Source organism: Malaya genurostris, chromosome 1 (assembly GCF_030247185.1).
Source record: "Malaya genurostris strain Urasoe2022 chromosome 1, Malgen_1.1, whole genome shotgun sequence".
Classification (NCBI taxonomy): domain Eukaryota; kingdom Metazoa; phylum Arthropoda; class Insecta; order Diptera; family Culicidae; genus Malaya; species Malaya genurostris.
In genome coordinates this window covers 34,684,573-34,700,326 of record NC_080570.1, presented here as the reverse complement: position 1 = coordinate 34,700,326, position 15,754 = coordinate 34,684,573, and positions in this window count along the sequence as shown.

Sequence of the window (15,754 nt, the reverse complement as noted above, 5' to 3'; positions counted from 1 at the left end):
TCCACCAAATTGCCCTCAGCTTCGACCCATCGTTACTGGGCAATCGTGAAGAGGGTCTTCAAGAAGACTGGTAAGGCAGCTGGAAACATGCAGGAGTTCAAAAAAATTTGGGCTCAAGCGTCCAAAAGATGCGATGCAACACTTGTCCGGAACTAGATGAAGAGCGTTCGATCAAAAGTTCGAAAATTCGTGATGGAATAACTTAAATTTCATCCGGTTTTCATTATGTTTAAGTTTAACCTCGTACAATAAAGGATCAACTTTTAGTTTGAATAAAATATCGTTTTTCAACATAATTTGAAAGAAAAAATTGTGGATAGCTTATTTTCGATACACTCCTTAAGCAAGACAAAGCGTTGGTATAGTTCAATCCACGTGCGAATGTGTTGGTGTGGCTGATCTCAGCAGTTGTATGGTTAATGCTAGCTTTAATATATCGAAATAACCCAGTGAATTTTGTCGAGCCGTATCGTGCCAATTATTGAAGACATATATGCATTTTTTCGTGTAATTCGAGAACCAAGAATCATGCAATCTATATTAGACATATTTCTAATCAACTTATGCATTGCACTTTAGCAGAATGTATGCAGCACGATTTATTATCGTTCGGTTGAATCGAGCAATTTACATTTGGTCAGATCCTGTCAGCTTAGAGCAAAATCAGTCTTCAGTTCAGCAACGCCATCGCATGGCATTACATTCAACATATCATGTCAATTGTATGGATGCGCAGTGCTGCTATTTTGGCGCGCACGAATTTGACATTTCTCTCCCCTACTTCTATGTACGATATTCGATACGGACTCACCCGAGGGCGCCATGTTCGCAAAACAGTATGTTGCCAATGATTTGTTCGGGAAATGTGAAAGCTGGATATTATGTTAATATGATGTCTTTGATTTGGTTTTAATTATATAACCAACAAACTTTTATTTGACAGTTTGATAGCCACACGACAAAAGGGCCTAACTGCAAATGAGCGCCTCTCTTTTTCTCTTTTGATTATTACGGAGCCATTACGGCAATTTCTTGAGGTGTCAAGTATACAAAATAAATCCGGTAAATCGTGAAAGAAAGAGTAAACAAGAAGAAACTGTTATTTGTAGTTAGACCCTTTTGTCGTGGACCTATCGAGTTTGTATGTAGAGTAAAACAATAAATGGATTAGGGTTATGATAAATAAGTTATTTGAATATTTATACAATTGAACACAAAAGTCTTTTGCTCTGCTGGAACTTCATTTTCAGAATAATGGCCTTTAAGCAGAGGGAGTTTCTTGACCAGAATCAAACATTGGCGAAGTTTTCTCTGCATGTTTTGAAAATGGTTTATTTGTGTTTCCAATGCTCAGCTCACCCATCCAGTGCGATAGAATATCCCATGCGATCTGTAAGTAGATAAGATTTTCATATGGGGTTTCTTAATTATGTTTATATGGTATATTATTCATTATTGTCAAGAAAATTGCTACTCACTTTGAACGCAAACTTCAGATCAATTGTGGCTTCTGCGGGTGGTAACTTGGAAAGTATTAGAAAAGCTGTAACAATTAGTAGCGGCCGATATAGCGTTCTCATAGTTACATGGCTCGTGGCTTACTGAGTTAAATAGATTTTCCAAGTCCTTTTAAAGACGAGCGACTTGTATGCATCGTAAAAAAAACAATTTGACATTTGACGATCTATTTCCGTTCAACTTGTTGAGATGGTCATTTTCGAGCAGTGCAAGCATGTCAAATAGTTTGGTTAAAATGTTTAGACTAGCCGCCAATCTGTCACAACCACCGGTATTTCGATCGTAAACAGCTATCACATTGACGGAAGCTTACGACATGTAACCGTCAACCGCAGCAATACAAAATATTTAATTGCTCGACTTCTCGACGCATATTGCTAGAGACGGACTCGACTCGACCGCGTTGACTAGACCACAACTTGAAATCAATATTTTGCCGCTTAAAATAGGCACAGGTTTAGTTACGCTCATGATCAGCTCACGAACCGGTCTAGATGGGCAATAAGGGGGAGGAGCGTATGTTACATCGCCAGTGAGGGGGTGGAGGCTATATTATACAAAATCGCACGCATAATTAAGTTATCATATATGTCTTGAAATTGAAGCTCATTAATTTAATTTATTGAATTAATGCAACTTTTTAACATCGTAGGGGACTTGCTCGAGTGTTCGCACAACAGCGGTCACATCGAAGTGGTGATGAGTTGATGGTATATTTGCATAAATGAATAATGATCACAGCCCTTGGGCACAACAGGATCACATCGATCTATGCACGCGTCCGAAGAAGATCCCACAGCGAAACGAGTATATCAGTCTATTGGAGGATGAATCACAGATACAAACAGACTTGCAAGATCAAAGGATTGTGCGAGTACATCAAGTAGTTCTATAGCGATCTCAGGATATTCAAACTCCAACCCACCGGTTCCCGCTTCTACGGGGCTAGCAAATTTCCAGCAGACGACCAGCAGTGTCTGCAAAAGAAGCGGGAACTAGACTGCTCGTTCCTGACTGCTCGATCAATCCTATTTACAGCTCTAACTTTTAGATAAAATTTGACAGTCGAGCAGTTATTTTCGGTTGAGTAGTTAAATTTAACTAATATTTCGGCTCATTTCATAGTTTGACTGAAGGAAAGTTTTTTAGGTTTATTTTGCACTGAAAATAAAATGATATCAATATCATCTAATTGGAATACAGCGAACGTAAGAAGATCTTCCAAATAAACTTACTTCGTTTGACAATGCATTGGAATTTTTTATTTGAGTTATTTCTTAGACTGAAAGTATAAAAAGAACAGAATCATACAGAAGAAGTTTTTACTAAAGGTCTGCAATTAGAATTTTTTCATAATATTTTTTTCAGTGTCGAAAAATAACTATCGAATTTTCAAAAATAACCATGCGTTTGAGCAGGGTTAATTTTGACAATGACAAAATAACTGGTCGAGTGTCAAATTTAAAACTAAAAGTTAAAATAATTCGTGAGATGGTCCACAGCCTAAATGTCATTGAATTTTCGCTCACTTTACGATTGTGTTAGTGTAAAAGACTTACGCTATTTCACTACACTTCAGCTAGAGGAATGGACTATGCTGGCTGGTACACACTTAGTTTTTTTTTCGCTGAATCTCGGTAAAATGCCGAATTAGATCAACAATACGAAATTCTACTGATTGCTCAGTAATTCACATGCTCATTGCCAAAATTCGGTATTGTAAAGTTCTGATAATTCGGTAAAGCGCATTTTATTGCCGAGGTTTAGCATAGTATGTTTCTGAACCTGTCCGTAAACAAAAAATATACCGAAATCAGCAAATCCGTTTGCCGAGATTTAGGACAGTGTGTTAACTATTACCGAAATTCGGTGCGACACTTGTTATCTAATGTTACCTATAGATTTTGTACAGCACCGGACGTCGCCATTTCTCATGGAACTGAAACAAATTTACGAATTTGGCGAATGAAAGCGATTTCAGTAATACGTGAAAAGCTAAGTGGAATCAAAATGTTCTTTTTATTTATACTTTTGAATATTTGTTTATTTCCAGGTAGGGCGAGCACTAGAAACAAATCTTTTTATGTGATATTAATAAAATACACTCATTCCCCAAACTTGGCTTTCGTGATAAGTTTTTCGTGCAATAATAAAGCAAAATCCTTTCTACACTCGATTACTAATGACTCGTTAATCCATGATTCGATCCCAATCGCTTTTGACGAACTAACAGCAAAATTTCTGCTGACAAGTTCGACAATAATTGACATTTCAGGATTGCCGAAATTCTCAGTAATTATACATTTTGCCGAGAAGGTTACCGAGCCCTCGGCTGTGCAAATCTCGGCAATTATTTCGCACCGATTTAGCAATAAAATTTAAGTGTGTATATAGTAAATGACTGTTGTTTAGCCGAATTTCGGCAAAAGCTTACACATATCTCGAAATTTCGGCAAAACGCATTATCTGATTTCGAGATAATTGTTAATCACTGATGAGTTCAGCAAAAGTTTTCGTCAAACCTCGGCAAAAAATATGCACTTTGCGGAAAAATCAGTGAATCTACTAATCGAATTTCGGAAAACCTAATATTGATTACTGAGCAATCAGAAAAATTATGCGTTACCGATGCGTTACATTTTATTATTCCAAGCTCGACAATTGATTTTAACTGTGTAGGCCGTTGTTAATTTCGAACAAATTTCACCAGTTTACGCAGGAATTCTAGAAGGAACAGATAATTTACTAGTTCGGTACCCTCATGTTTTTTTTTGTGAAAAATCGCATTGAAAAATGTCGCACAAGTTCGAAAATTCGCTGTCACTAATGTCTGCACTGATTCACTGAAGATAATTATTTACTAGATTTTTCATTGAAATTTTAACAAGTGTGAAATGCTGAAACGTCAGCTAACCGTTTTTACCGGCATTTGCTGGCATTCCCGCTCGGTAAACTTTTGCGAAATTTCTACGATACACGACTATAATAATTTAGTGTGTAGCACTCATTCGACTTTCACATTCAATCGTTCATATATTCAACGTATTCTACGGTACAACATAATTTGTTTTTTGTTTTATTATATTTTAGTAATCTAAAAACGCAATATTTAGCAAATAAACAGGATCAAATCTCCAAATAACCAAGGGAACGTGACACTTAAGCCAATTGGTTCCGAGCACTGTAACTGTCCCTTAACAGCTAATTATGTTTCAGTTTTAGCTCAACCCGAAGTTTTATTTCCATTCGAACTCGGTGTAGTTGCCGAAGTTATTGAAGATGTCACCGTTGCGGAAGCATGTGTTGGTGACACTGACAGTGTCGTAAATGGCGCTGAAGTAGTCGTAGTTTCGCCGTTGATTTTCGTGCAATTGACACACATCACATGTAGGTTGCAAGCCATTTTGCATATCACCGTAACGGTGGCATTCGGTTTGGTATTTATGATCGTGTCCATTACCTCCTCAGTGTTGTCTCCGAAAAATAAGTCCAATAATCCAAATAGCACATCCTGAAAATTTTAAAAGTTTCCATTATAATGTCACCATGGTTTGTCAGAGAACACCCACAAATGTGGCTTCTGTCGACGGTACAGAATTTAAAATAGCCACTGCATTTAGGAAACATAGAAAGGAAAATTTGCTAGTCATCTTCACTGCTTGAAAATGGTTGACGACAATTCTGAACTATGAAAATGGTTCTCTTCAAATGAACAATCCACTCTATATAGGTATTCAAATGGAATGAATGGCCATCTTTTACAACCCATTAAAATGCTGCCACATTTGTCAAACAATATTCGTAAAATTGCCGTTACGAAAAAAAAAGATCAACCGTTGGTTCAACGTGACAAGCGCTTACTTGGATGATGATTGTTTTCACATCAGTCATAATGACAGACCATTAGCGTCACTTTTGGATGCAAATGTGTATTTTTGATGAAAATTGATTTTCATATAACTATTTGACAATGTTTTTTCTCCATTCGCTGTCAATGTTAGTTTCGCCGTCCTTAGAAAAACAGCTGATACAGTTGCTACAATTTCACATAAACAATATGTGTTGTTGGTACAAGATCAACAATAAGTACAACTAATTCAGTTATGATTCAGACTGTCACCACGAAGAATTTTTACTGCGTGAGATTTTAGGTATATTAAAAATTGTAGAACGTAGTATGAAATTAAACACATAAACTTGATCATAGACCATTGGGTCTGACCAATTGTCGTTGGCATGTTATTGGACTCAATAGATTGTTTAACGTTTAAAAAGTCTGTCAACATAGGGTCCCACTTGAGTGTCGCTAACAAGATAAATTGACTGTCATGATGGGAGGCAAAAATCTGAATTGACATGTTACGAGCACGATTATGTTCGCCGTCATTTATGGTGAGTTAAAACTGGATAGATCGTACGCATTCAGTTGGAGGTTGTGTTTTCTACAAGAATCAACCTCCATAGAAACGACTTTAATTTAATTACACCTGAAGAAAATTATAGTATTTATAATCGCATCAAATTAGTCGTAATAGAAACGTGCGACATGCATGTACTTAATGAATGATCGTTAGTTAGTGCGCCGTTCTTTCAGCCGTAAAAGTTGTCCTAAAAATTATGCATAACCAGTTACGGTGAGGATGCATTTTTTTTTTTACTTTTCTGTTTGTATTTATTAACTCGTCCAACGATCTCAGGCTCGTTGGAATTTTGCTTACGCTCGGAACAAATTCATTAAAGTCCCTGCTCCGAATGCAGTTTACGACCCCCCAGAGCATAAAATATGCATCAAACGCGGCACTGATCGAAATGGAGTCATTTTAGAATTTTATGGCTACGTTTCGAACTCAAAACAACAAAACACTCGCCAACTTCAGTGTTACGAGAACGGTCCGAATCGGTGGTTACAAGTTTATTTTTAAGTCCATTCAGACTCAAAACAAAGAAGAGTTTCTAAGGAGTGACAAGATTTGCCATAGTCAATCTTTATAAGTAGCTAAAAATCTTGTTAAATATATATTTATTTGGTGGAAGAGGTTGAGGAAAATGAACAGGTTAAAACCCTTGCAATCTGATTTCAAAGTATACGATTCACATTGAGATCAAAATCTATTCTTGAATTGAATATCTTTCATATTAACTTGAGTCGATGGTTCAGAGCACATGTCACTGGTCTCTCAAAACGGTTGTCATAATATGTTCGTATCAAGTCGTAGATTCGTGTGTCATTATTTTAACCGAAACTGACGCTAGTAAAAATGTATGTAACACAATTTTGAAGCATTTATTGAAATGACTTCTTGTATCCATGTTTTTTTGTTCATAAAAAAATTTGATTCAAAGGTCTCTTCTCTGTGGTATTGATGTTTCTTTCGATTCCCAATGTAACTATTTGTTCTGATATCGTCGAGTCTGCTTACCACACAATCCAAGTAGTCGCTGTATGGCTACACGTCAAGTGTCATAAAAGCAGTCCATAGTTAGTGCAAAAGAAACGATCGCTTGCAGCGATAAGGCTCATCATAGCAATTATACGTCTATCTACAGCTGAATATGGGTATTTTTCATTCGTTTCTTCTTTTTGAATAGCAATTTAAGCTACTATGTTGTTTCTTCTGTTGTTGATTCTTAGGCCGCCCTCGAAAACGCTTGTAATGTTCGGTTATTTCATGTTTTTCCTAGATGCTTATTAAACAAAGAATAACAATAACACTAGAGCATCCTTCATTAATAGCGATTGTGTTTTAACATTACTACTGAATTACGACTCACTGTTTCGTCGCGTGTACCAAATTGACTTCAAATTTACTTCAAATGTAAAAGTACACTAAAAAAAGTACACACAATAGACTCATGTGAAGTAAACTTTCAATTTGATGTTATTTTTCATATTCCAAGCTATTTCAACATAAGTAATTTGAAATAAGTTTCTTAAAAACATACAAATATCGAACTGGAATTCATCATAGATTTTGTAGCGATTTGACAGAGAGACACCGGACTACGACGCAGTCTTCCAGCTTCTTCATTCAAACCGGAGTGGAAATTGGTCGGCACTTTTAGGTTTCCGCTCGTTTCCATTTTTTCCCGATTTCGAATCTCCGCCAGAGTTCATTAGCCAAGCCAAGCCGAAGAATGTCCGGAATGTCCGGTGACAAATCGCGCAGAATGGTACTCCGTCTCGAAAGCACCGCGGGGAACACAGGCGGGGGTGGCGCGGGGAATTTCGTATGCACATGTTACACATGTTATTGCGGTAGGAGGCGGTCTTCGTTTCGGATGCTGCTACCGTATTTGTTGCATGGCATGCATAGCTAATAAGCGGGGTCAGTTGTCGGCGAAGAATTCGATTTTTGGCCAAATTTGTGTCATCTTTCGCTGTGACCGGTGGAATTCGATGGGAACGTTACAGAACACGACGATCGTCGGAAGCAATAAACTGGTTTGATGTGGGAATTCTGATTCAATTGACAATATCACCATTGTGTATGGAATGCATGTGAGCCACCCGAAACAATACACCGAAAATTAGCATAGTTACTATGCTTGGACCACATTTTGAACCACATAACCACAAAACGATTTCGTGTTTTTCTTCGATATTGATTTATTTGACCCGATGCAACTATCATGACCACGACACGTGAGATGATTGTACTTTTTTTCATTCGGGTATCATTTAGAAAATCTTAAACTCGATAGTTCTGTCATAATTTTAAGCGCACTTAGTTATTCGTAGATGGTTTTATATCATCTAGTCGTCGATGGAAAATTGGATATTAGAAGTAACAATAATTTAATAGATTGAAGGTTTACTTAACTGACACGGAATAAAGCGGTCATATTACTATATAGTAAAAGTAGCCCCTATATAGAAAGAATTCACCTTTACATTCTAGATTTTAGAAACCAGATTTAATTTATTTTCATTGCAAGAGTTGGTTTTATAAAGAGATGAATTGAAGACGCACAGTCTGGAAAAAATAAACAAATCGTAGTAAGCAGATATTTTGTACCATACACGCTCTTTGAACATAACTCATGGTTTTGAGATGGATTTGAGTAAAATTTACTCAGGCCTCAGGAGTTCTGTCGCATTTATTAATCATATAAAGGGTGATTTTTTAAGAGCTTGAGAACTTTTTTAAACAATAAAACGCATAAAATTTGCAAAATCTCATCGGTTCTTTATTTTAAACGTTAGATTGGTACATGACATTTACTTTTTGAAGATAATTTCATTTAAATGTTGACCGCGGCTGCGTCTTAGGTGGTCCATTCGGAAAGTCCAATTTTGGGCAACTTTTTCGAGCATTTCGGCCGGAATAGCCCGAATTTCTTCGGAAATGTTGTCTTCCAAAGCTGGAATAGTTACTGGCTTATTTCTGTAGACTTTAGACTTGACGTAGCCCCACAAAAAATAGTCTAAAGGCGTCAAATCGCATGATCTTGGTGGCCAACTTACCGGTCCATTTCTTGAGATGAATTGTTCTCCGAAGTTTTCCCTCAAAATGGCCATAGAATCGCGAGCTGTGTGGCATGTAGCGCCATCTTGTTGAAACCACATGTCAACCAAGTTCAGTTCTTCCATTTTTGGCAACAAAAAGTTTGTTAGCAACGAACGATAGCGATCGCCATTCACTGTAACGTTGCGTCCAACAGCATCTTTGAAAAAATACGGTCCAATGATTCCACCAGCGTACAAACCACACCAAACAGTGCATTTTTCGGGATGCATGGGCAGTTCTTGAACGGCTTCTGGTTGCTCTTCACTCCAAATGCGGCAATTTTGCTTATTTACGTAGCCATTCAACCAGAAATGAGCCTCATCGCTGAACAAAATTTGTCGATAAAAAAGCGGATTTTCCGAATGGACCACCTAAGACGCAGCCGCGGTCAACATTTAAATGAAATTATCTTCAAAAAGTAAATGTCATGTACCAATCTAACGTTTAAAATAAAGAACCGATGAGATTTTGCAAATTTTATGCGTTTTATTGTTTAAAAAAGTTCTCAAGCTCTTAAAAAATCACCCTGTATTAGAGTAAGCGTTGAGCGTTCAAACATTTGAGTGAAAGTATTTTACTTCTTGCAGTTCAGTGCGTTTTCATTCTCGGAATATTTTTATCGAATTCAGGAATGCAAGAATACGTCGTTTTTCATTTCCATTTCTAGATCCGGTTTTTGAAACCATGAATCGTCAATCATAGATGTTTTCAAAAGAAATTTTGGGGTTTTCAGTGAGAAGTCCAACATAAATGTATCAAAATCGTTCAATTGTGACTCCAAACCGGTCAAAAGGAAACGGCTTTGAATCGCTATCTTGTGCTTCCCATTCTAACGAAAAAAAAAATTACTTTGTATATAAACATACCCGAAGAAGAATTTCATTATTTTGAGTGCAAGGAACTCAAATTTTGAATTAAGTTCACCCAAACTTTGAAAACCAATTTTTTTTTTCATTTGGGGGTTTGGTTCCTCGTGTACAACCAGTTTATACAAAGTGCACGGCAACTGTCAAAAATTAATTTGATTCATCGACAGTTCATTTGTGTCGTCATCGTGCAAAACCTAACTCCACCGCTCACAAAGAGGACGCCTTGCCAGCCAAAAATAATCACACAAACAAACCGCTAGTGGAAGCAATTCTATTCCACATATACACAAATAGTACAGTGTGCTGGTATTAGGTTTTACCCGATGACGACACAAATGAACTGTCGATGAATCAAATTCATTTTTGACAGTTGCCGTGTGCTTGTTTTGTTTTGCGGCTGCAAATTAAAAGTTGAAAAATGACGAAAAAGTGCCTGTTAAAAACGTATTGCACAGTGAAAAGAACTAAAAAGATTGCCCTGCATGTGTTTCCAGCATCAAGGAGCGATATATGTATGAATCCGTTTAATGTGAGGCGACTTGCAATTTTTACATTCAAACGATGAACCTCTGATGAACTTTTAAACTGTAAACAAGTACACGTCGACTGTCAAAAAAAGTTCATTTTGTTCATTTTGTGAGATTATGTCATGTTCGTGCAAAAATTAGGTACCGGTACCATGATTTTTTAATCATGAAATCATGAACCATGTCTTCTTATAAAATTTCATGAGCAAAATGATTGATATCGTGAAAATTTTCATGAAAGATTTTCATGAAAATTTTCATGAAAGAAATCGTTACTTATTATTCATGATAGACATGATTCATGATTTCATGATTTTTAATCATGGTTCCGGGAATAGATTTTTATCCGTGTGGCACAGATTGACGATCCCTCTACTGCCGTAAACTTCACATTTCTTACACGCACATGCTTCGCTGACGTACCTAACGGGCAGCCTTCGGTTCTTCATTCGTTTCTCTCTAAGCTCCGTTGGACCACCGTCAGTTGATCTCTTGAAATAACAAAATATCTCTCTCAATTGTTTGAGAGAGCGGCCTTCAAATGAAATTCATGTGAACATTCGAATTGGTTTAAGATAATGGATGAAAGGTAAATCAGGCATTGTTGCTAAAATATCAACCACAGAATAAGCATAAATTAATTGTTTCCTCTTTCTGTTTTCATTTTTAATACTGTGAAACACATCTCATTATGTTTCAAACAGTCGAAAATTATCGATTTAAGCTTACTGGTGATAATTGAAAATTCAAATGAGAACCGTCACTCTGTATTTAAAATTCGGGCCGCAAAGAATTTTGGTTATCGCTCATGTCTATTCATTCGAGCTTGTTCACTAAAAATAGCGAAGACAATGAAACAGTAGTGGTAGACCCCGCATAGCGTTTTGGCTACCTGGGCAGCCATGGCCACCAGACGGCTACCAAAATTGATTCAGTGACGGTTGTCAAATCCAATTTGACAAAACAAAGTCGCCTGTATCTAAGTTAACCGAGCGTTTTCATCTTCTCACTTTCGCTGAAAATGTCAAAGATTTCAATGTGGAAAAATCCTGGTGGATACGGTTGTATCGTTTGAGTTGTATATCTGACAGCGGTGAGGCTGTCGATCACCAGAATGTCTGCCAGCCATATTTTTCCTGCTGGCAGCGTTTAGTCAGCCATCTGGCAGCCATGCATAGGCGGGACTACTTGACACTTGAAACTGAGCAAACACAACTTGAAATCTCGGTTAATTTTTCATTAGGGCGTAAAAGCAAGTGACAGTTTCTCTTTGTTTACTTTCTCTTCTAATAATTACCAAGCGGTTTCCACGTTTTTCACTCAACTCTTTGCATAAAATGAGACCCGAAACTTTCGACTTTCAAACAGAATTGTGAAACCCACGAAAATCTTTATAATAACATCACAATAATCGAAAGAGAAAGTAAATAAAGAGAAACTGTCACTTGCTCTTACGGCCTTCTGAAAAATCAACCGAGAAATGACTAGGTACGATCATTCAATTGACGATGAATTCTAGGAACATCCTTTGAGTATGACAGCAAAAGTCAAATGAATGAGAAGGATATCCCCTAGCCGACAGTCAATGGCCATTAATACAACATAATTCATAGCAAGCAAACTATCTTTAAGGGGCTGGAAAGTGATGAATATTAGAAAAGACCCCAGGTGCAAATGACGGTTTCTCTTAGTTTACTTTCTCTTTCAATTATTGCGGAAAATTCCAGTAATTCTACAGTACATATCAAAAGTTGATGGTTTTTGCTATTATCATTTGTGAAGTGAAGATGGAAGGAATGCTGATTGGACCGTAATACTCGAAAGAGAAAATAAACAAAAAGAAACTGTCATTTGCACTTGGGATCTTTTCTAATGTTCGCCTTCATATATTTAGTATTCGCTAACAGACTCATGACTGGCTCTTAACTGTCGAATATTTCTGCGAGCTCCGAACGCGAACGGCTGTTAATGATGACTTTATGCCACTGTTGCATATCAATTATTTAATTTAATTGTTGCATATCACCACTGAAAATATTCCGTATTTTTATGTATCAGTTTTGCACGATACGCTTTGCACGATCACTCGTTCAATGCAAGCGATTGGAATTCTGTGCGCCATATTTTGGCACTGAATTTCACCTGAGTGCTTGTTCATACCAAACATTCAAGAAAACCTCAATTTTAAGTTATTTGTGGTTAACTCATACTACTGGAAATTTTATCATAAATTGTTGGCCATATTTCCGATGATATGGAGAAATAATTATGTTGCTGCGTTAAATACAACAAGAGATATCCGCGATTCAGTTCTACCCATTCTTGGTAAGGCAAAATTGTGAAAAGGTGCCCCATAGTAAAGTCAGTCGTAATCACGACAAAAGTTGTGTGGGAATGTTGGAACGCCGTAAGTTGTATAGCTCTTCATGAATGAATAGATTCGAATTTCATGAAAAAGATTGTTGTTTTCTTAATCAGATCGAAGTCTTTTTTTACCGGTAAGGCTAGTACCAATAACAATACAGAATGTGATGCAAATTTGTATTCAAACTTATTGAATATCGTGTAAACCGACACTTGTAGTTCAGAAGGATTTTCATTCATCAGAAAAAGATTGTACGGACTCAAATTGCATCACAAAAAAATATTCGGCAAAATTCACTCAGCCAACGAACCTTATTCAAACTATCAGGAAAAGGATTATTCAACTTTTTCCATGTTCACTTTATTCAATTTCAATACCATACTCCATACGAACCTTCCACGTAACACTACTCATCAGGTCTTGTACAACGTTTGCCTCAACTTTTTTTAGCGTGAAAATTTTTCTTCATATCTTCCTCCGATTTTACTTCCGAAGCGCCTGTTTCATGAGGACCTTTCGGTAGATTGAAGCACGAAGTTTACCTCATTAGCCTTGCACCACTCCAAAACATCTTTCGAGTAATGACATGAGGCTAAATCCGGGGAGCGTAGGGCCATTGTGTGACCTTCAAAGTGAAACTAGATGCTTTTCGAAGCGTTCATTTAGGTATACGCGCCTATTGTTCGTACCGGTTGTCACGAATGGAGTGCTCCGCTTTTCACGTGAGCAAATTGATTTCCAAATCTTGTATTTCGATGCAAACTTTGTCATCTTCTGTTTTTTAACCTCTTCTGGGACATCAAAATTATGAAAAACAGGAGCCCCGGAAGCAACCGGTAAGTCTCTTCATCCATAATGAGATAATGCGCTTTTGTTAACATCTGTGTGTAAAGCTTCTGTGGCACGTGATTTTTCCACAGTATTTTGCCGTTCATGGCAGTTCGGTGCCTTTCGAACTTTGTAAGTGCTCACACTTTTTCACTTGTTTCACGAAAGTACTACTCAAATGCAGTTTTTTCGCCCCGTATCTTTTACTGAACTGTTTGGATTCCTCTTGAAAGCTTGAACTACCTGCTTGTGCTGTTTTTCTTTAATTAGATTAAATCAATTATGGCATTTTTTTGGCATTAAAAATGCCCTACTCTTCACTATATGGGGCCGGGTGTCAATTAAAAGTTTCAAAAATAGTCGCGTAACCTTTTTGTGTCATAGTGTTGAACGTTAATAACTCGGTCATTTGTTGATGGATTGTTATAATTTAAAAACCAATCGATTCGGAAACTTTTAACTTAAACATGTATGACGACGTCGTTTCAGTATTTCAATAGCATACTATTGAAAAAATGGTTGGAATCGACCTATGTTTTCATCCACCAATCCCTGTTGTACAAAATGACGTCAACTTCTTGTTCGGCATAGGAGGCTTTGCGTCATGCATAAAAAACACAGCATCGTTCTGCGTAGTATGAAGAGAAATCTATAAATATAGGCTGCACAATATTTCTTTGACTAGTTGATGTTTGACTGTGAATGAAAGAAGTAGCTCGTCAAGTGAGCTGATGACTGGATTGTATATGCTTTCACTTGCTGGATTGTCGCTTTTGCATTATTTGTTGGTGAAATTTCCTGTTGTCTGCGCAACACCGTGTTCGCTTGAGTATCTTATATATCATCTAGCTATTGAAGAACCGAATCAGCGTGGTTACCGATTCTTTTGAAATATCCCATGTATTTAGCAAATTTTTGGTCGATTTTACCATTAAAAATGCCTATTATGAGATAACGACATTTGAATATTTCAATAGCATCCCATTGAAAAATTGGTTTGAATTGAGTATTTTATTTTGGTTCTCTGGTAACTATTAGGCCAATTTAGAATTATCGGCGATAGATTTTTCGGATCTAATTTGCAGCGCTTGTTCCTCGATCATTTGTTAATGGATTTTCCCAATTTAAATGATTCCAAAGCTTCAATATTGTAAAAATGTTTTAATTTGTCAACGGATCGGTTTGCATACTTGAATCTCCATTCCCATACGAACAAAACGTGACAATGTGACTGAACAAGTTGTTGTCCCACCAGGAACGCTTCAAAAGATTAAAAATTAAATTCTGAAACTTATCTAAAAGCAGTCTCCTCGGTTTAGTAGTATAAATGAGTTCCACAGGCTCACATATACAGTACAATTAGATGCAATATCATATAGTATCAAAGATAAACTCAAGGTAAGTTTACCTGCAAATTTACATGTATCGTTTGAATAGGAACCCTTGTAGAATTTGGTTAACCGCCTGTTTCAGTTTAAATATTATTTGATTCAAAATAATAAGCGTCTGATGGCTACACGCGTTGTAACTATGACAATGTTCATTCATGTGTTAATAACATCAAGTTACAATATGATCAAAATTTCGGAATTTTGTTGCGTATCCATTCCGTATATTCCTAATATGCCAAAGCGAAAATCAATGTAAGTAACTAAATATTTTATGCGGACTGTTTCACATGTTTTCTTCCTCGTATTGTTGCCATATTATTTACCGACACTTTCCGAAGATTATCGACGATTTTGAAGGATTAATAAAATTACATCATTACTGTTTATAAAAATAATAAGTCCACCCAGTGAACGACCATTATTAGGTTAAAACTGGGGGTAAATAAACGATATAAATCAAATCAAATTAATAAGTATGTACGTTTCTCTAAAAATTATCATCATAAAATAAAATAGTTTCATTTGTTCAGGTTTAAATCTTTAGGTTTTTTATATCTAAAATTGAGCATTCAAGTAACTTTGAAGTGTAGTGAAGTTTAGTGTATCATCATCATTATCATCTTCATTTTTGTATTTATTATGAAGACCCTAGAAACGTTTCATTTTTAATGTTATTATGCTCGGTCGTGTCTTAAATACAACCCTCTATTTTTTTTTCTTCCGATTAACCGTTAAACGTTCGTTGTAC